This window comes from Amblyomma americanum, chromosome 1 (genome assembly GCF_052857255.1).
Source record: "Amblyomma americanum isolate KBUSLIRL-KWMA chromosome 1, ASM5285725v1, whole genome shotgun sequence".
Classification (NCBI taxonomy): domain Eukaryota; kingdom Metazoa; phylum Arthropoda; class Arachnida; order Ixodida; family Ixodidae; genus Amblyomma; species Amblyomma americanum.
Window position 1 is genome coordinate 253,720,964 of NC_135497.1, and position 22,074 is coordinate 253,743,037.

Here is a 22,074-nt window from a genome sequence, read left to right on the forward strand (position 1 = left end):
TTCATTCATTCATTCATTTAGCCCCGCTCGAGCCGTCGACGTGCGCACATATAAGCCCAATAGGCTGATCCCCGTCGGCCGACAGCGAGCGGCTGCTAGGTCAAATTACTCGTGACGCTGGCTCCTTGAGAAAGAACAGCGGTAAAAGCATCATAACCTCATTGATTTATTAACTTAGGTAGGCTCTTGAAACTATAACGTGGGTATCGCAACAAACTTTCATTGCTCGGACAATGCGTAGGTATCAAGTAACGGTACTCATTTCTACCGATGTTTTTCCTTGGGCGCCTGCCACTGTCGGCACGGCGTCGCATCGTAGCCGTCGACGCCTGTAGCCAGCGGATGCAAGAGCTGGTGATGACCCTTCGAAGGAGTCTCGAGAGAAATGCGCCGAGCACACCGGCCGATTCGATTGCTCCAGAACCCCTAGAGCTTGCATCCACATTCTTTTCCGCTCATTCTCAGGAGGAAATTTGTGGAAGGACACTCCACGAGCGCCTACGATGCTCGAGCAGCCTGGGACTGCGCAGCGTTTCTTGCCCATAGCAGCGCGAAACACAAAGCAGTTTCACCAACTGACGAGAAGCGATCGTGCCAAGAAAGCACAAGCAGCACAAGGCTACGAACAACCACGACGCACAAAAAGGTGACGCAGCAGCCCAGAGCAGGCTAAAAACAGGCTGTAAAGATATATAGAGGGTAGCCATAAGTGCTTTATGCCAGGCAGTATGATGTGCACAGAGTGGCGCGAAGTCCTTCGATGAAAAAATATAGACAGAGCCTCTGGTCGTGTATTTTTGTTTCACTCCTTTAAAGCGTTTTTATCTAAAGCAAAAGAAGTTGGTTTTCTTGATGTAATATAAAACGCAAAACCTTTACAAAACCTATCTCTAGGTATTAACGCAATCTTCAGTATATTTACTGTCTCTCCAATCATAAAGCTCGCCCACTGTGATGTCATATCCGCTGCTAAAAACCACCACTGTAGGGTGACACCATCAGCGCCATGAATTGTTTTTTGCGCGCTAATTAAAATATTAAAAACGCAGTACACGCGGTACGACCGATGCTAATAGCATCACTATAACTCATTCTATGCAACCAACAGGTAAAACAATGCACTGAAAATGTGTTTCGGGGAAAAACGCTAAGGCGCCCGTGTGCTGTGCGATGTCAGTGCACGTTAAAGATCCCCAGGTGGTCGAAATTATTCCGGAGCCCTCCACTACGGCACCTATTCTTCCTTTCTTCTTTCACTCCCTCCTTTATCCCTTCCCTTACAGCGCGGTTCAGGTGTCCAAAGATATATGAGACAGATACTGCGCCATTTCCTTTCCCCAAAAAACCAATTATTATTATTATTAGCCCCTTTAACAGTATGCCACCTCCCAGGGTGGCAGGGCGGGCGCTCTGCCTATCCAATGTGCGGAATGCAATAAAAGCAGGCTTTTGCAGATGGACACCAACGCCACGTACATGAAAGCGAGGTTGAGGTTTCCACTAAACCACGGATCTGGTTGCGCGTCTTTCCTTTCGTTAAAATGAACGGTCTTTTCAAAGTTGTCAACGACAATAAATTCTATGAACGCAACCGGCTAACTTGTTTTGTTTGGTTTTAGAGGAAAGGAAATGGCACAGTAACTGTCTCCCATACATCGGTGGACACCCGAACCGCGCCGTAAAAGAATGAATAGAGGAGGGAGGGAAAGAAGAAAGAGAAAACTGAAAATTTAAAGTTTGATTTAGAGGTAAGGCGCGGCGCTGCGCAGCGACGGAACACCTCTGGCTCAGTGTTACTAGTGGCGCATGCGCAGTATTGACTAGGAAGCGAGACAGAGAGAAAAGAATATCCACGGTGAGGTGCGCATTGTGACGTCATGTGCCTCCTCGGAGCACCGCCACGGCGAATGCGCAAGTTCGCAGCCAGTAAATATATCGCTTTAATAAACAGTTGTTAGTTTGCGCTGGTGTCATGTGTGTGTTATCTTCTTGTGTCAATTATAGCGCATACGTTCGCATAATGATCAACTTACAGGCCCCGGAATTAGATTCCCTAGCTTTGCCGATCCCCGAAATATAAGCATGGACGATTTGGTCCACAATCGACGTCCAACCATAACTGAGCGTGCGCTCTACGATGATGAGCTCAAAATTTCGCCTGAGTAATTCCTTAAAATTTGGTCCGGGCGACCCCCGAAATTTGACTTTCTCTGATCTGGGCCAAAATCGATGTCGAGCCATCACTAAGCGCCCCGCTGTGACAGAACCTCCAAATTGGGTCCGGGCCATTTCCAAAAATTCCGCCTGGGTGACCCCTGAAATTCGAAAATTAAAAATCGGCTTTCAGGAAAGGAAAAGGCGCAGTAACTATCTTACTTATCTCGGTGGACACCTGAACCATACCGCAAGGGAAAGGTTAACGAAGGCAGAGAAAGAATAGAAGAAAGAGGTGCCGTAGTGGAGGACTATGGAATAATTTCGACCACCTGGGGATCTTTAACGTGCAATTACATCGCACAGCACGCGGGCGCTTTTTGTGTTTCGCCTCCATCGAAACGCTGCCGCCGCGGTCGTGTTCGAACGTGGGTACTCCGGCTCAGTAGAGAGCCACAACAACTGAGCCACCCTGCCCGATGGCAACCTCCAAATTTGGCCCGTCATTTTCAAAAATTAGGTCCGGGCGAGCCCCGAAATCGATTTGGACCAAAATGATTCAAACCATAATTGAGTGGGCCGGACACAATGGCGAACGCCAAATTTGGCCAGGGTTTTTCCAGAAATTTAGTACGGGCGAACTCCGAAATTAGGAACTTGGACGATTTGGACCGATCTCGATGTCAAAGCACAATTTAGCGATCCGGACACGATAGCGACCGCCATATATGGCCCGAGTCATTTCGGAAAATTTGCTTTTGGCGACTCCCGAAATTGGACCTTAGCCGATTTCCACCAAAATCAATGTCAGACCATTATTGATCGAGCGTGTCCGACACGATGGCAACCTCGTAATTTGGCCCGGGCGATTGCCAAAATATGACAGGCCACGCGAGAGGAGGCCAAAGTAAGATAAAACTGCTTCGTCGCGCCGCCTGACGTTGTACTTCTAGTGTCGATATATCGCAGTGCTCGTGCGCTTCCTTTCTCGCTCGCAGCCGTGTCTTCTAAAGAGAAAGCTTCACTGCTCTCCTCCGTCAATTCTTCGCAGTGTGCGCGAGTCTGACCTTGAACCGAGGAGAAACCACGTGACAAGCATGACGTTATGGCAGCTCTGGCAGCTATTGCCGCTGCCGCAGCCGAAACCGAGCGCTCGGCTGTGTTTCCATAGGCCTTCGTCGTGCATTGTCTTCATTGGCGTTGGCGTTGACAACTAGACTCTAATGATTTCGAGGAAGGACGCATAACTGGCTCGCTGGGTCAGTGGACGCCTCAATCACTCTTTTAGATACGCGGCGGTGGTGAGCGAGAGATGTGGGCAGAATGCGTCAGCGCTGACAACTTTGTGGCAGACACGCGGCACTGCAGCAATAGGCCGCAGCGTTTATTGGGTAAACAACCTCTCATGATCAACCATTAATTTGTACGCCACCTGCCAGGGTGGGCGCGATGCCTATCCAGTGCCCGGAACGCACTCAACGTTAAAGACGCCAAGCCGCGTCTAGTTGCCTGATACAGTACAGCTTAGCAAGACCGAACTTAGCAAAGTATAACTACGCATAACCTTCTGCTTTGTCTACTTAGGTTTAGCCGAGTTACAACTTTCCATAATTTTTTTTTTCGCTCGCAGCGTACGAGCTGATTACATGCAGCGCTTGGCTCTAGGGATCCTTTTCTTTATTCACTACGCCCCCGCGTGTAGTTTGGCGGGGCAGCACGAAGGTGAAGCATGCGCTTCCCGCTTTCTGGTTTGGTTTGGTTTGGTTTATGGGGGTTTAACGTCCCAAAGCGAATCAGGCTATGAAAGACGCCGTAGTGAAGGGCTCCGGAAATTTCGACCACCTGGGGTTCTTTAACGTGCGCTGACATCACACAGCACACGGACCTCTAGAATTTCGCCTCCATCAAAATTCGACCACCGCGGCCGGGATCGAACCCGCGTCTTTCGGGCCAGCAGCCGAGCGTCATAACCACTCAGCCACCGCGGCGGATCTTCCCGCATTCTCCCGATCGAAGAACATATCATATGTGTCTCGGAGACCAACCGGCGCCCCATAAAGGATTTAGTCTCTGCATTTTATTTTTGGTTTAAACATACCGTGTGATGTTGAAATACGAACGAGCACACCGAGAACAAAAAGGCATTCCGCCGATAAATGGTTTATTTCGTTTCCATCAGAGGAGGCGAGGTAGGCAGGCCACTTTGCACATAAAATAAAATAAGCCATAAGATGAGGGAAAAAACAATGCGTGAAGATATCGGCGTAATCATAGGTTGGACATGACAGAAAATTGATGCACTGTTCAGAGTCGCCAGAAAAATAGCATTGACGGAATGTGTTCCTCTGTGTTGCCTTTTTAGGGTGAATGACCGACCACGGAAATGATGTCTGACATCCTCCTTGGTCCAGAATTGTAAAGAGAGATGTTATGCTCGCGGCCAGCTGGAAGGACTTCGAACTCTTCACGAATGGCGCTCCACAGCGCGTCGGCTGTTGGCTTGAACTTGTTTCGTCTGGGCAGGTACAATGGTGAGCAGCCCTGTCTAGAGCGCGCCGACTGTGCTCTGCGGGCAAGTCAGTGCCGTCTAACGTTTGGCTCTGGATTTGAGTTATGAGTAGCGTGCGTCTGTGCGGTCAAAATAAAGCGGTGCCTGCTCGTGGGTTCTCGGCCTCATTTCCGCTCAGTGCTTGCGCTTCACTCTGCCAGGGCCACTCTCAGTGATAAGTAACGGCGGCAGGAAAACCAACGTGTTTTACGCGAATCACGAGGCAGCTAGGCAAGCAAGTGCAAGCGATATCGGTTGATTCCTCGTTTCAAAAGCAAGTGCGAGGGATAACGGGTGAGCGCGCGTTTCAAATACGGATCAGGCTAACACTGCGAGAATTAGGCCTAGTTTGTTTTTTGGTGCCTGTTTCCGTCTTGTCCCTATAAGATTAGCTACACTTGCAGCCGCAGAATAAGCCCCAGAGGCTGCCAAGTTGGACTGTTTGGAGAGATGCAGAAAAGCGCGATCATTCGCGCTTGCTTTAACGCCTGTATCGTTACACTCGTAACAGATGCATGCAGTACTCAAGAGACACAGCATAACACGATTGCACTTATAATTGATTATTTTATTCATTTAGGTCTAGTGAAATGTGATTCATATTAAATACAATAATAATTCTGTTAGGCGTCGATCATTTAGTGTCAATACATCGATACCTAGTTAACTGATCATACTATCTGATTAGTTCAGGTAGAGTACAACTTCTAAGCTGCCGACCGTACTTTGTGCGGGAAAATCGTATTTGCCATGGGGGTTGGTGTCTATATGGGTACACGTAGTGGGTGTGTTTGAGGTTAGCATTTGGTTAAAATGAGTCCACTTTTCCATGGACTGCACTTTGATAGGATCTTAAAAGTTTTTTATTATACACTTCCAGCACTTTAATTGTTTTAAGCGTCTGAAAAGATCTTTCCCTATGTTCAAGAAAATGTTCACTTTGTATCACTCGTACTGCATTCTTTTGTAAAATAGTGAATTTACGCAGGTTTCAGGACGTCGTATTTTCCCGAACTGACACACAGTAACAGAGATGAGAATGTAAAGGAGAATGGTATATGAGTTCTTTTATTGCGACAGGAATTGAATGCCGGGTTCTGTTAAGCACGCCAACTGATTTGCGAATATTTGCACACATAGCGTTAATATGTTCATTCCAGGACATGTTTTCTGAGAAAATCCTGGTTGTGACAAGAGCCCTAGAAGTCACCAAACGCAACGGGCTCATGGCCACTTGAACTGGCTACACCAAACCAACTGCTACCTTGGTCGACGAAAATAAAGTTTATCCTCCTCCTCTGAGAAAATTACTCCTAATGTTTTAACTTGTTTTCCGACTGTGATTGAGTAGGGGCCTAATGTAATATTTCCATTCACTTTAATTCGAGACAATTCTGCACGAAAAAGAACACATTTTGTTTTGGATTCATTTAGTACTAGGTTATCCTTTACGGGCCAATCTTGAAGGCTACAACACACAAAGCTTGCCTAGTCTTAAAATGCTTCCCAAATCCTTTCCTTCCACGTATATGGTGCAATCGTCTGCATATGTAAAGAACTTACAGGCGTTACTGATTGCTAAAATATCATTTATATATAAAGAATAAGTACCGGACCCAGGATGCTACCTTGCGGCACACCAGATTGTATCGGTCGCTTCCGCCGTTTCTCTTCATGTATTTGGACAAAATGACTGCGTCTGCTTAAAAAAAATGTAATTAAGTTTAATGGCGTTCACGGAAACCATAGGACTCGAATTTACAGAGAAGTAGTTAGTCATTTACGCAATCAAAGCCTTGCTGAAGTCTAAATATATACCTAGCGTCATGAGTTTGCTTTCAAAATTATCTAGGATCATATCTTATTTTATCATGGGGCTATTTCAGTAGAGCGTTTTTTTCTAAATCCATACTGACAGTCTTAAGTAATGACGTCATGCTTTCGTGAAAAACTCTCTATACAGATATGAATTATTTTTTTCAGACCTTTCGAATATATGTGTAATATGAATATTGGGCGATAGTTTGTTAAGCTACTTTTATCGCCGGTTTTATGAATGAGGACGACCTTTGCTATCTGCATCTGTTCCCGAAAAACGCCAGTGGAAAGGGCAGCATTGAAAATATGTGTTAACAAAGGCGAATTTAAATGTATTGCTTATTTCACTGGCCCAATTTCTATGCCATCCGCGTCTTGGCAATGGCTGTTTTTGAAGATATTAAAAAATGTACAGACTTCATGAATTGAAGTGGATGCGAAGAATATTGATTGTTGAACAACTGGAATGCTTGAAACAGTATCTAAGCCACTGTTTCTGCCCCCTAATTCAACAAAAAAAGTCATTGAATCTGTCTGCCAGTTTTACCCCATTTATTGCTTCCATCGTGTTCGATAGTCAGACTGCACATATGTCTGCCACAACATTTTCTATTCAGCATTTTGTTTAACTTCTGCTACAAGACGTCACTTCTTTTTATGCTATTCTTATTGAAAATGCGATGATAGTACTCACTCATAGCTTTCTGTTTCTTCATGTTTATTTTATTTTGAAGTGTTTTAAAGCCCATCTATTTCCTTGGGTCACGGGTTCAGGAAGGACTAATACAGTTTACTTTTTATCTTAATTTGCTTAATAAGGTGTCTTTAGATCCGCAGTTTGCGCGATTTCTTATACCTTCGACGTGTGTGAATAGAGAAGGACTGACAAGACATTATTTTCAACCTAGCTAGAAAATTTTCGTATGTCTTATTTGCGTCAACGACGGCCATAATGCCCCTGCAATTTGTTTGAGCTATTTCTGTTCTGAAACTTTCTAGCGTACTTGGCGTTATTAGACGATACGTATAATTTTCGTTTTCACTAGGCAGGGGCACAAGATGCTGTTTCACAAATAAAAATATCGGCAAATGATCGCTGGTATCAGAGCTAATCGTACCGGATACTGTATCTTTGGTAGAAACATTTGTGATAAATGTGTACAGTAATGATGATGTTAACGCGGTAATATGCGTGAGTGAGGTGAGAATACTAAATAAACCATTAGACTCAAGTGTAGATGAGAAGGTTGTGGAAGGCGTTGAGTCTTTCAAAAGGTCTATGTTAAAATCTCTACTAATTGTGAGGTTGTGTCCAGCATAATTTGCAAATGAAAGAAAACTGTTAGTGAAGTCAAAAAAACTTAAAGGCTTCCACAGGGATGATGATAAACAACTGAAAATAAGTTGTTGCGCTCTTTGAGGCACAGCACTTCGTAATTTTCTGTTATAATACTGTAATCAGAAACTTCCACACAGCCTGGTATAAGTGTTAGAATTGAGACACCGCCACCTCTGCTTATCTGACGGTTAGAGAGAAATTATCGCTGCGGGAAATAGAAGATATTCTGCGTCATTTGTGTAGAGGTTTCAGTCAGCATAATGATCTTGAAGTCAAAGCTGCACGATTCTTTTAATAAGGATATGTCATCTCGTTTCGATTTAATTAAACGCGCACTTCAGTGCAGCAAGCTTAAACATTGTTTTGTTCTGTAGTTGTTTGTAGACCGATTGCATTAATAACATCTTGAGGCAAAATACAGTTTCCAGACATGTCACACGCAGACCGGTACTCTGAATACAAGGACTAAGAAATACTCGATCTATGCCGCATCAGCGGTGCAAATCTTGCTTATGTTGCTTTGTCTGATGATCGAAATGATAGGCGAAGTTTCAGTCTTGCGCGGAAAAATGCTACTATTCCTCACCCACACGAACTTCCAGTCGTGCTAGCGCTTCCTTTGCGATAGCCTTTCCCAGAAGCCGCCTCAGTTGAGGGCAGAGGTGCTCGTTCAGGGAAATAGGTGACTCATTTGTCATGCCAAGCACTGTATCGTTTATCCGCTTCTCGCGAGCCTTTTCGAGAACATGGTCCCGTTTTTCGCGGCGCTGGAATTGCGCTATTATATTAGTTCAGTTGCCTTATTTGATTGGCACCCTGTGACAAACGTCCAAGCCATTGGACGATATGCTTTCGCCGATAGCGTTACCAATTTTCTGAAGCATGTTGACCAGGTTCTAGTTTGGTGTTTGCGTGATACCTTTTATCTCAACATTTCGATTTCGTGAATACTGTTCTGATTTAAGAAGGCTGGTCTGACACTCAATCAATTCTTTTTCAAAGGTAATGTTTTGTGTCGAAGTGTTTCATTCTCTTTTTTCATATTATTGTTTCCATAGAGTAGTTTTATGGCGAGAGTTGGCTTCATCGAGACTACTGCTGATGAAATTCATGCTCGTTTTCATTTCATCTAGTTCCGTACGCAAGTTTTTTTCTTCCGACCGTATGCTCCGTTCGAGTGATACTTTAAATGCTTTCCAGTCAGACTTAATTTTCTCCCTGAAATCATTCAACAACTTTAACATTTCTTTAGCCATAACACCAGGCACCAGGCAACAGCAACAGCCTTCTGAAAACGTGATTTCACTCAGTGAAAGCGAAATAGACGGAGTGCTGAAACATTTTTCACCATTTTTTACGATGTGCTAGCCTTCGACCACCTCCCTTTCCGTCTTATCTCTTGATTTAAACAAAAAGGTAAAGTAGCGCAAAACTGGGCTGCAATGTACTTTTTTCTTGCCCTTAACCTTCTGTTTACAGTTCTTACAATGGTGTGCCAGATGACTTCCCATATTGTTCTTCATTTCCAAGTTATGTCCGCGTGCCCGTTCACTAAAACACCTACCAGTCTGCCCAATGTAAACTCTACCGCACGTGAGGGGATTTTTGTAGACAAGGCCTGAATATCGCTTTGTGAACTTCTTTTCGTGATTGGGATATCATTGCGGCCTGGTTCTCTTTTCTGTCGACATCAAAGGGCAGACGCTGCTCAGCTTATTCGGTGCCGAAAAAACGACAATTACACCACATTGGTTCTCCTCTATTTTTTAAGTTGTGGGATGCCCGGTGTATGTAAGGCATCACCTGCACGGGCTTTTCTTTGGCCTTTTCATTCTTCTTTTTACGGCCTTTAAGCTTCTGTAATAGGCTTTCACACGCTGCGGTGATGAGGTGGGGCGTGCATCCTGCCTCCTTCAGAGCTTTCTGCTTCTGTTATGCTTTATCTGTGGGCAGTGCTTCTGGTATGTCTGGTTTTATCTACACTTAGTGCTCCTTTTCCGTGTTTTGGCTTCTGCCTTTGGCTTTCATTGCATTGGTTTAGTGTTTTTGGCATGTCTTGCACCTCCTTGTTGTGCAGAAGTGCTGTGGACTGTATGTAGGGCCATTTATATTTACATTTTCTAGAATGCCCCCCGAAGGTTCTCTCCTATCTGGTTATACGCCATTATCACCATTGACGGAGACATTAATGTAAATAAAAATTCAAGGCAAGCCTCAGTCGATCGTTTGGCTGCGTTAGCCAACATCCAAGGTTGACGTACTAAAGTTCGTTATATCTGAGGTCGTACACTTAGGTTCATTAAATCCGAGGTCAACACACTAAATCATTACATTCGAGGTCCAGAAACGAAAGTTTGTTATATCCAAGGTAGCACACGAATTTTTGTTATATGCAAGGTTAACTCACAAAAGTTTGTTAAGTCTTATGTCAACGCATGAAAGCTTGTTATGTTTGAAGTGGCATACTAAGGTTAGTTATATCCATGATAGTATACAAAGTTTATATGGTCAGTATACTAAGTTCGTTCCTACCCCGGTGGGCAGGAGCCACTACCTACTGATAAACGGCGGTCGCCATTTCTACTTGTAGAAATTTTCCAATACTAAAGTATTAATGTAGAGCACTACAAGTATTTATTTTTGATAGTGTGCAACGTTGCTTGGTAGCACCAGGTAAATTTTCAAGCTCAGCCTCTTACATACCATAGAGAACAAGCTCATTGCAGTGTTAGGAAGAAAAGGCATGAGAATGATGTGTGTGAGGTGCACAACAAATCCTCAGGGGATTTTTGAACGGGGTGCGTCGACAGTGTTGCGACGGAAAGAGGAGCGCTGCGCTTGCCAGCCCAGTGTTGCGCGTGTGCGCGTGCGAATGGTGTGTGCAAAGCGACGGCGACGAAGATCGTGGCGAGCACGAGGAGCGGAGAGCTGACGTGTCAGAAACCCGATGTGTGAAGGGAGACAACGCAGCGGAGATCCGGCCATTCAAGCGAGGAGGTGGCAGCTGTCGGACTTTGGGTCCGTGCTGCCGTCGACCTCCCTTGGATCACCGACGCAGGTCTCCTGCGTTCCTTGCAAGCGTGGTGGTGGCAGCCGAAGGACTGAGGGTCCGTGCTGCTGAAAGGCACCATTGAATAGCCTGCTTTAGGCCTCTGGCGTTTCAGGACGCCGTCGAAGGGGCTCCACTACGCTTTTTCTTTCTGCTGCTGCCAAGTTCTTCGGGCTGTTAACGAGAGCCCACCGGCGTCTTCCTTCAGTCCTCTCCGCTCCTACTACGACCTGGCTCTTTTTCGTCGCTTCCGTCGACGCATCACCAGCGACGCGTCGCAGTTCATCAACCCGCATTTCATCCTGTCTGCAAGGCATCCCCACTTCACATGGGATGCTCAATATATGGTGAACGTTTTCCTTTAATTTGAAGTATTGTACGTGTGTTGTGTGTGTGTTTTCTTGTTTTCGTTTCCGTTTCTTATTAGCTCTTTTCCTTTAAATTATAAACACGACCCCGTTTCGATTTGTTTTGTTTGGTTTGTTTGTTCTCTTGTTCGAACCTGCACGGGATAGTGTCCCCTTCGGGAAGTCGGGGACGCGTTACCAATTCGCCACAATTGGCGTCCGCTTGACAGGACGAAGGCGTGCTTTTTTTCTTTAGCGGGTTCGTAAAAAGAAACGATGACAACACTAAAGGATTTGATCGAGTTGGGTGAACGAATGGGGTTGAGAGATGCCGAGCTGCGTTTGTGGGTTGCCGCTGTGCTGGAGAATGAAAGCGCTGCACGTGCAGTCGAACGCGAGCATGTCAAGATAAAAGCAGAAGCTGAACGCGAGCGAGAAAAGTCGCTAGCAGAGGCTGAGCAGCCTAGACTGCAGCTCCAATTGTGGCCCGCAGAAGTCTGGTGGGGGTAATCGAGAACCCGAACCGGGGTCCTCAGTTGCGGTTACCCCACGCAAATTGATTCCCCCTTTCGACGATCGCGGGGATGACTTGAATGCACACCACGAAAGTTTTGAGCATTTGGAGGGCACAGCTTGCTTAAGCAAAATGGGCTACAGCACTCAGAATGTCGTTGACTGGGGAGGCTCTCCGTGTGTTCGATCGACTGTCTGCAGCAGATTCAATGGACTCCGACTAAGCAAAACTAGCCCTGCTGCAACATTTTCGGTTCACAGCAGAGGGTTATCGCGAAAGGTTTCGTGAAAGTAAGCCGCTAGATAAAAAAAACAGGCAAGCAATACGCAGCACGCTTGCTCAGTCATTTTGATCGATGGGTCGAGACATCTGGAACGGCCACAGCGTACAATAATTTATCTGGCTTGGTGGTGGTCGAACAGTTCATGAGGAACTCTCATTGTCGCATGGCAATTTTCTTTCCAGAAATAGAGTGAAAGACGCTGGGAAAAATGACTGAGGCAGCAGACAACTTTCTAGAATCCCAGCAGCGAAGAAACTTCTCTTCGTTCATAGAATCGTTAGAGTTGGGCATCCCGAGGGAGAAGTATTGGTTTGGTTTATTATGGTTTTACGTCCCAAAGCGACTCAGGCTATGAGGGACGCCGTTGTGAAGGGCTCCGGAAATTTCGACCACCTGGAGTTCTTTAACGTGCACTGACATCGCACAGTACACGGGCCTCTAGAATATCGCCTCCATCGAAATTCGACCTCCGCGGCCGGGATCGAAGCCGCGTCTTTCGGGCCAGCAGCCGAGCGCCATAACCACTGAGCCACCGCGGCAGCCGAGGGAGAAGGATGTTCCATTAAGTAGATAGTTAGGAAAGTGCCTAATTTGTAATCGACGAGGACATAAGGCTGCCGACAGTCGCTCTAAGCCAGAACAGCTTTATTGCGTTTTTTGTCGAAAAACAGGGCGTGATGTAAGCTCCTGCTCAAGGAAGCCCGAAAACCAGAAGCAATCGTCCTGTCGCGTTCAGCAAGAGAGTGTTGCGCCTGACACATCGTCCACAACAGGAAATAGGCTTGACCCAGCTGAGGATAAGGTGCTGGTCGGACTTGTGCGGGAAAAGCCTGCAGACGCCCAGCACATCCCTGTACTCGCAGGGGAGCTCCGAGGCCCACCCGTACGTGCTTCCGGGACACCAGGAGCGTTATAGTGGTTGTGCGGAGAACCCTAGTTCCTGACCCAGCTCTCACCGTCTCGAGATCTACGGTGTTCTTTGTTGATGGCAGTAGTCTGGAAGTTCCCGAGGCAAAAGTCGATATCGCTCCCCTTATTTCACTAGCCCGGCCCTGGTAAAGTGCATGAAGACAGCATTGTACGATATCATAATTAGAAATATTCCAGAGGTCCATGAGCCGGCCAATATTTTAATTGGAAGAAATCGGAGTGCGTTGCTAAATTATGTTCTGGCATAGAAAATGACGAGGTTGCCAGTTAAAATGGTGAAGGCGAGGGCCATAAAGTGATGTTGACTGGAAAAGAAGTTTCTTGACGAAGGAGAGAAAATACCGCTTTGAGCGTTGGTCCCACGAGGTTCACCAAGGAAATGCTAGAAAAAGAGCAAAGAGACGATGATTCATTGAAGGCGTGTTGGGTGAAAGTAGAAAAGGTGTTCCATAGCAAGCACCGTACTTCACACTCGTATTCTGTCGAGAAGGCTTTGCTGTACCGCTTCTATCGTCTCGCTTCTGGCCGAGAGGTTCGGCAGGTAGTACTTCCAAATTCTTGCAGGTTACAGGTATTAAGCCTTGTCCACTGTAGCCCTTTGGTGGGACATCAAGGTATTAAGAAGTGCTGGAAAAGGTATCGAGTACTGGAAAAATTCTACTGACCAGGAGTGCAGCAGGAGATTAAGAGCTATGTCATGTCGTGCCACACCTTCCAAAGAACGTGCCCGAAAGGCAGAGTAGGGAAAGCTCAGTTGTGACGCATGCCTCTTATCGACACTCCATTTGATAGGGTCGCTGTCGATATTTTCGGTCCGCTGTCGCCCACATCGGTGAAAAGGAATATATATATATATATATATATATATATATATATATATATATATATATATATATATATATATATATATATATATATATATATATATATATATATATATATATAGATTTAAGAGAAGTGGGCACTTCTACAAAGACACTTTTATTTATCAACGTTTCGACCGCTGTGCGGTCTTCTTCAGTCCTGAAGAAGACCGCACCGCGGTCGAAACGTTGATAAATAAAAGTGTCTTTGTAGAAGTGCCTACTTCTCTTAAATCTTTATTCTGCGGAGCCAACGCAACCTACGTTCGCAACTTATATATATATATATATATATATATATATATATATATATATATATATATATATATATATATATATATATATATATATATATATATATATATATTCTCACTCTCGTCGATTTTGCCACGCGGTATCCCGACGCAGTGGCTCTGCCAAAGAGAGTTTGAGCGGTTTGAGCGGTCAGACCTGTGACAGAGCGGAGGGTGCTAAGAACCTTTGGCTCCGGAAAGGCGGCCATGGGAATCAGAGCCTGGCAACGTTTAACGCTAGAATTTTATCTAGTGAGGCTAGCCTAGCAGTGGTGTTCGAGGAACTAGCGGGAATTAAATAATAAGTCATACGGCTCAGTGAAGTTAGGAGGACAGGTGAGGCGTATACTGTACTAAAGGACGGGAACATACTGTGCTATCGCGGATTAGCGGATAGACTTGAAATAGGTGTGGGATTCCTCATTAATCACGATATAGCCGGCAACGTGGAGGAGTTTTTTCTACGAAAAAAAACTTTTCCGAAGGGGGGGGGGGGGGAATATGTGAGGTGCACAACACATCCTCAAGAAATTTTTGAACGGGGTGCGTCGACAGTGGTGCGACGGACAGCGGTGCGCTGCGCGTGCCAGCCCAGCGTTGCGCGTGTGCCCGTGCGAATGGTGTTTTCGAGGCGACGACGACAAAGAGTGTGGCGAGCACGAGGAGCGGAGAGCTGACGTATCAGAAACCCAATGTGTGAAAGGAGACAGCGCAGCGGAGATCAGGCCATTCAAGCGTGGAGGTGGCAGCCACCGGACGTTGGGTCTGTGCTGCCGTCGACCTTTCTTGGATCACCGACGCAGGCCTCCTGCGTTCCTTGCAAGCGCGGAGGTGGCAGCCGATAGAATGAGGGTCCGTGCTGCCTAAAGACACCCTTGGATAGCCTGCATTAAGCCTTCTGTGTTTCTGGACGCCATCGACGGGTGTCGGCTACGCTTTTCATTTCTGCTGCTGCCAAGTTCTTCGGGCTGTTAACGAGAGACCACCGGCATCTTCCTGCAGTTCTCTCCGCTCCTACTACCATCTAACTCTGTCGCCGCCTCTGTCGACGCAAAGCCATCGATGCGTCGCTCATCAACCCGCATTTATTCCTGTCTGAAAGGCATCCCCATTTCACCTGTGACACTCAATATCTGGTGAACGCTTTCCTTTACTCTGATGTGTTGTTAAGGTTAATGATTTCGGTAGATGCTAAGCATGGCAGATAGCGCTTGCCATGCCTGTCATTATCTGGGTACAATTTTAAGCTGTCCTGCAATAAAACTTACTTCAAAGTCACTTTCGTGTTCCGTTTACTTTTCTTGCTGCTGGTGCTACAGTCAATCCAGCCTTATTTTTATTTTATTTTGCCTATTAATATATTTACATCTATTCATTTCAGTATTGAAGCAAAGAATAAAAATTCCAATTGGAACTAAAGAAGGTGTGAAGGAAGCATTAAAGGCATAGAAGGAAAGAAGAAACCCATGTGAAGGACAAGTGATTGCAGGTGTTCTGGAAGATGGTAAAGATATGGTGCTCAAAAAGCTTGCATCCCTATGCACACAGTGCTTCGTGGCGTGAAGTGCTCCTGAAATATGCGAGAATGCTAGTGTAGGTCACACACACACACACACACACACACACACACGCACGCGCACACACACACACACACACACACACACACACACACACACACACACACACACACACACACACACACACACACACACACACACACACACACACACACACACACACACACACACACACACACACACACACACACACACACACACACACACACACACACACACACACACACACATACACACACACACACACACGCACACACACGCACACACACGCACACACACGCGCACACACACACACACACACACACGAAAAACTACAGATCCACTAGATTATGGTGTGTTGTGTTGAAGGCACTTTCTGAGCTAATGGTTAGTAAAATCTTGAAAATTTCCCGTGCTCTAGAATTGGGCTTCTCAATCTCTTTAGTTTTAGGGAACCCCAGATACTTTCAAAAGGTGCTGAAGAACACCATGTGTGTTGACTTCCAACTCTTCCTGCCTGACATGCATGTAAAAATGAACATGCGGATTCACAGCCACTCAAAAAATGACTGAATTCGAATAATTTTGACTGGCTCTGCAGTCATAGAGTTTTCTAGGAGCAGCTGCTGTGTGATAGTCCCAAAAGAAAGTCTGTATATAAAAGGTGGGGTTGAGGCTTGCGTGGATAATTGTGCTCGGGGGAACCAAAAATGCACTTCAAGGAACGCAAGGGTTTCATAGAACCCAGTTTGAGGAATCCCGCCCTAGAGAATAGACTGGTTCTCGGAAGATGCACTCACTAGGGTGCAGGTGCAGGCTAGTTGGGTATCCATAATGCTCTACAGCACAAAACATAAGAGACAACACGAAAAACAGAGATAGCGCAAACACTTATTACGTTGTCTGTTTTTTATGTCGTTCCTTATGTTTTACACTGTTAAATGTCAACAGGCGCTTGGCAATCGATCGCATTCATGATATTATTTAGGCTGTAGGAAAATGGGCAGAATATGACAAGACCCTAACACTACTGCTTAGGGTAAAGTTGAAAAGCATTTGACTGCATGGAAACACCAGCTATCATGCTGGCATAGCATATCTAAGACATTCATCAGGGACATGTAAATACGCTTGAAAACATTTGCAGGGACTACAAAGCGGCCATAGATCTCCATTAGACTGAGAAAGTAAAAATCATAAAAGCTGTCAGATCAGGAGAATCTGAAAACGTGCATTGAGAACATTAGGTTGCGAGAATTTACTTATAAGAGGTATTGGGAGATTCCTCAAAAAGATCCAATTTGGTGACATTTTCCTTGTGAATAACTGTGCCAATTACTCTGAACTACTTAGAACATAAATTGGCAAACCTTCTACAACCTTCCGAAGAGCAAGGTACAGTAGGCAACGTACATGGTTAGAATGTTCCTTGCTGAGCCCGAGGACGCAGTTTAAAAGCTCGTTTCGGCGGCCGCGTCTAAATCGAGGCGAAATCCAAAAAGCATGTCCTCCGTTACAGAGGCTCTGTGTTTCTTCTTTCTCGCCCAGCTTCCTCGCCTGTCTGATCTCAGAAAACTTTTCCTTCACGGTATTAAACGGACATCGAAGAGAAACTGGTCATATGATGTGAGATAATGTAACGTGAGGTCACTTGAGGTGAGATCATTTGGTTTGTTCCTTTTTTCTTTGTGAGCACAGATACTCTCTTTGTGCTTTTACGGGTGTTTTTCCAATAAACCTTTGTTGAAAAAGAGACAACTCCAACAGAAAGCGGAGGTTTTATAAGCTAGAAAACACCAATAGAGTTAATACAAGTGTTGCCATCACCGGCTGATTACGCCAATAACTTGCATTCGTGACACCGAATTTTTTGCGGGGATCCTAAATGCTGTTAACCGTTTACTTCAAAACCATAAAACGGTGCTTCTCTCTTCAGCGTGCATACTCTGATTTCTGGGGCGGGGAAATTTGGAATTCATTTTGCTCAGGCATGAGTCTTTTTTCTTTTCTCAAGGTGCGGTTCAGGTGTCCATCTGGAAATGAGACAATGGCTGTATTTCGTTTCCGCAAAGCTAGTTTTCCCTCGTGGTGAGGCTCACGCAGCGATGGCGTAGAGGTAGAGCTTCCGCCTAGCGTGCAAGAGGACCGGGATTCGAATCCTGGTGCCGTGCAGTTCTCCACCGGGTTGAAGGAAAATTTCCGCATGTCGATGGATTTGCATAAGCAGGCCTGGGGTACGGCCTGATCTCGGTGACCAGAATCGACAACGCACTCCCTCATCTGAACAGGATTTAGTCACACTAATGGTGTAGTACTTGGTCACAACTTTCTTTGAATAAACCAATTAACTCTCGGCCCTCAGTCCCCAGCGGCTGCGAAGCAACTGACCATGGAGGCGGTCAGACCTGTGACAGAGCGGAGGGTGCTAAGAACCTTTGGCTCCGGAAAGGCGGCCATGGGAATCAGAGCCTGGCAACGTTTAACGCTAGAATTTTATCTAGTGAGGCTAGCCTAGCAGTGGTGTTCGAGGAACTAGCGGGAATTAAATAATAAGTCATACGGCTCAGTGAAGTTAGGAGGACAGGTGAGGCGTATACTGTACTAAAGGACGGGAACATACTGTGCTATCGCGGATTAGCGGATAGACTTGAAATAGGTGTGGGATTCCTCATTAATCACGATATAGCCGGCAACGTGGAGGAGTTTTTTCTACGAAAAAAAACTTTTCCGAAGGGGGGGGGGGAATATGTGAGGTGCACAACACATCCTCAAGAAATTTTTGAACGGGGTGCGTCGACAGTGGTGCGACGGACAGCGGTGCGCTGCGCGTGCCAGCCCAGCGTTGCGCGTGTGCCCGTGCGAATGGTGTTTTCGAGGCGACGACTAAAAAGAGTGTGGCGAGCACGAGGAGCGGAGAGCTGACGTGTCAGAAACCCAATGTGTGAAAGGAGACAGCGCAGCGGAGATCAGGCCATTCAAGCGTGGAGGTGGCAGCCGCCGGACGTTGGGTCTGTGCTGCCGTCGACCTCCCTTGGATCACCGACGCAGGCCTCCTGCGTTCCTTGCAAGCGTGGAGGTGGCAGCCGATAGACTGAGGGTCCGTGCTGCCAAAAGACACCCTTGGATAGCCTGCATTAAGCCTTCTGTGTTTCTGGACGCCATCGACGGGTCTCGGCTACGCTTTTCATTTCTGCTGCTGCCAAGTTCTTCGGGCTGTTAACGAGAGACCACCGGCATCTTCCTACAGTTCTCTCCGCTCCTACTACCATCTAACTCTTTGTCGCCGCCTCTGTCGACGCAACGCCATCGATGCGTCGCTCATCAACCCGCATTTATTCCTGTCTGAAAGGCATCCCCATTTCACCTGGCACACTCAATATCTGGTGAACGCTTTCCTTTACTCTGATGTGTTGTTAAGGTTAATGATTTCGGTAGATGCTAAGCATGGCATATTGCGCTTGCCATGCCTGTCATTATCTGGGTACAATTTTAAGCTGTCCTGCAATAAAACTTACTTCAAAGTCAATTTCGTGCTCCGTTTACTTTTCTTGCTGCTGGTGTTACAGTCAATCCAGCCTTATTTTTATTTTAATTTTCCTATTAATATATTTACATCTATTCATTGCAGTATTGACGTAAAGAATATAAAATTCCAATTGGAACTAAAGAAGGTGTGAAGGAAGCATTAAAGGCATGGAAGGAAAGAAGAAACCCATGTGAAGGACAAGTGATTGCAGGTGTTCTGGAAAATGGTAAAGATATGGTGCTCAAAAAGCTTGCATCCCTATGCACACACTGCTTGGTGGCGTCAAGTGCTCCTGAAGTATGCGAGAATGCTAGTGTAGGACACACACACACACACACACACACACACACACACACACACACACACACACACACACACACACACACACACACACACACACACACACACACACACACACACACACACACACACACACACACACACACACACACACACACACACACACACACACACACACACACACACACACACACACACACACACACACACACACACACACACACACACACACACACACACACGCACGCACGCACACACACACACACACGCACACACGCAAGCGCACACGCACGCACACGCACGCACGCGCACGCGCACGCACACACACACACACACACACACACACACACACACACACACACACACACACACACACAAACACACACACACACACACACACACACAAGACGAAAAACTACAGATCCACTAGATTATGGTGTGTTGTGTTGAAGGCATTTTCTGAGCTAATGGTTAGTAAAATCTTGAAAATTTCCCGTGCTCTAGAATGGGGCTTCTCAATCTCTTTAGTTTTAGGGAACCCCAGATACTTTCAAAAGGTGCTGAAGAACACCATGTGTGTTGACTTCCAACTTTTCCTGCCTGACATACATGTAAAAATAAACATGCGGATTCACAGCCTCTCAAAAAATGACTGAATTCGAATAATTTTGACTGGCTATGCAGTCATAGAGTTTTCTAGGAGCAGCTGCAGTGTGATAGTCCCAAAAGAAAGTGGGTAAATAAAAGGTGGGGTTGAGGATTGCGTGGATAATTGTGCTCGGGGGAACAAAAAATGCACTTCAAGGAACGCAAGGGTTTCATAGACCCCAGTTTGAGGAATCCCGCCCTAGAGAATAGACTGGTTCTTGGAAGATGCACTCACTAGGGTGCAGGTACAGGCTAGTTGGGTATCCATAATGCTCTACAGCACAAAACATAAGAGACAACACGAAAAACAGAGATAGGGCAAACACTTATTACGCTGTCTGTTTTTTATGTCGTTCCTTATGTTTTACACTGTTAAATGTCAACAGGCGCTTGGCAATCGATCGCATTCATGATATTATTTAGGCTGTAGGAAAATGGGCAGAATATGACAAGACCCTAACACTACTGCTTAGGGTAAAGTTGAAAAGCATTTGACTGCATGGAAACACCAGCTATCATGCTGGCATAGCATATCTAAGGCATTCATCAGGGACATGTAAATACGCTTGAAAACATTTGCAGGGACTACAAAGCGGCCATAGTTCTCCGTTAGACTGAGAAAGTAAAAATCATAAAAGCTGTCAGATCAGGAGAATCTTAAAACGTGCATTGAGATTGTTAGGTTGCGAGAATTTACTTATAAGAGGTATTGGGGGATTCCTCAAAATGATCCAATTTGGTGACATTTTGCTTGTGAATAACTGTGCCAATTACTCTGAACTACTTAGAACTTAAATTGGCAAAGTGCAATGATGGGCCTAAGCTTGCTGTGAAGTAGACTTAAGTAAATTCTACAACCTTCCGAAGAGCAAGGTACAGTAGGCAACGTACATGGTTAGAATGTTCCTTGCTGAGCCCGAGGACGCAGTGTAAAAGCTTGTTTCGGCGGCCGCGTCTAAATCGAGGCGAAATCCAAAAAGCATGTCCTCCGTTACGGAGGCTCTGTGTTTCTTCTTTCTCGCCCAGCTTCCTCGCCTGTCTGATCTCAGAAAACTTTTCCTTCACGGTATTAAACGGACATCGAAGAGAAACTGGTCATATGATGTGAGATAATGTAACGTGAGGTCACTTGAGGTGAGATCATTTGGTTTGTTCCTTTTTTCTTTGTGAGCACAGACACTCTCTTTGTGCTTTTACGGGTGTTTTTCCAATAAACCTTTGTTGAAAAAGAGACAACTCCAACAGAAAGCGGAGGTTTTATAAGCTAGAAAAGACCAATAGAGTTAATACAAGTGTTGCCATCGCCGGCTGATTACGCCAATAACTTGCATTCGTGACACCGAATTTTTTGCGGGGATCCTAAATGCTGTTAACCGTTTACTTCAATACCATAAAACGGTGCATCTCTCTTCAGCGTGCATACTCTGATTTCTGGGGCGGGGAAATTTGGAATTCATTTTGCTCAGGCATGAGTCTTTTTTCTTCCCTCAAGGTGCGGTTCAGGTGTCCATCTGGAAATGAGACAATGGCTGTATTTCGATTCCGCAAAGCTAGTTTTCCCTCGTGGTGAGGCTCACGCAGCGATGGCGTAGAGGTAGAGCTTCCGCCTAGCGTGCAAGAGGACCGGGATTCGAATCCTGGTGCCGTGCAATTCTCCTCCGGGTTGAAGAAAAAAATTCCGCATGTCGATGGATTTGCATAAGCATGCCTGGGGTACGGCCTGATCTCGGTGACCAGAATCGACAACGCACTCCCTCATCTGAACAGGATTTAGTCACACTAATGGTGTAGTACTTGGTCACAACTTTCTTTGAATAAACCAATTAACCCTCGGCCCTCAATCCCCAGCGGCTGCGAAGCAACTGACCATGGAGGCGGTCAGACCTGTGACAGAGCGGAGGGTGCT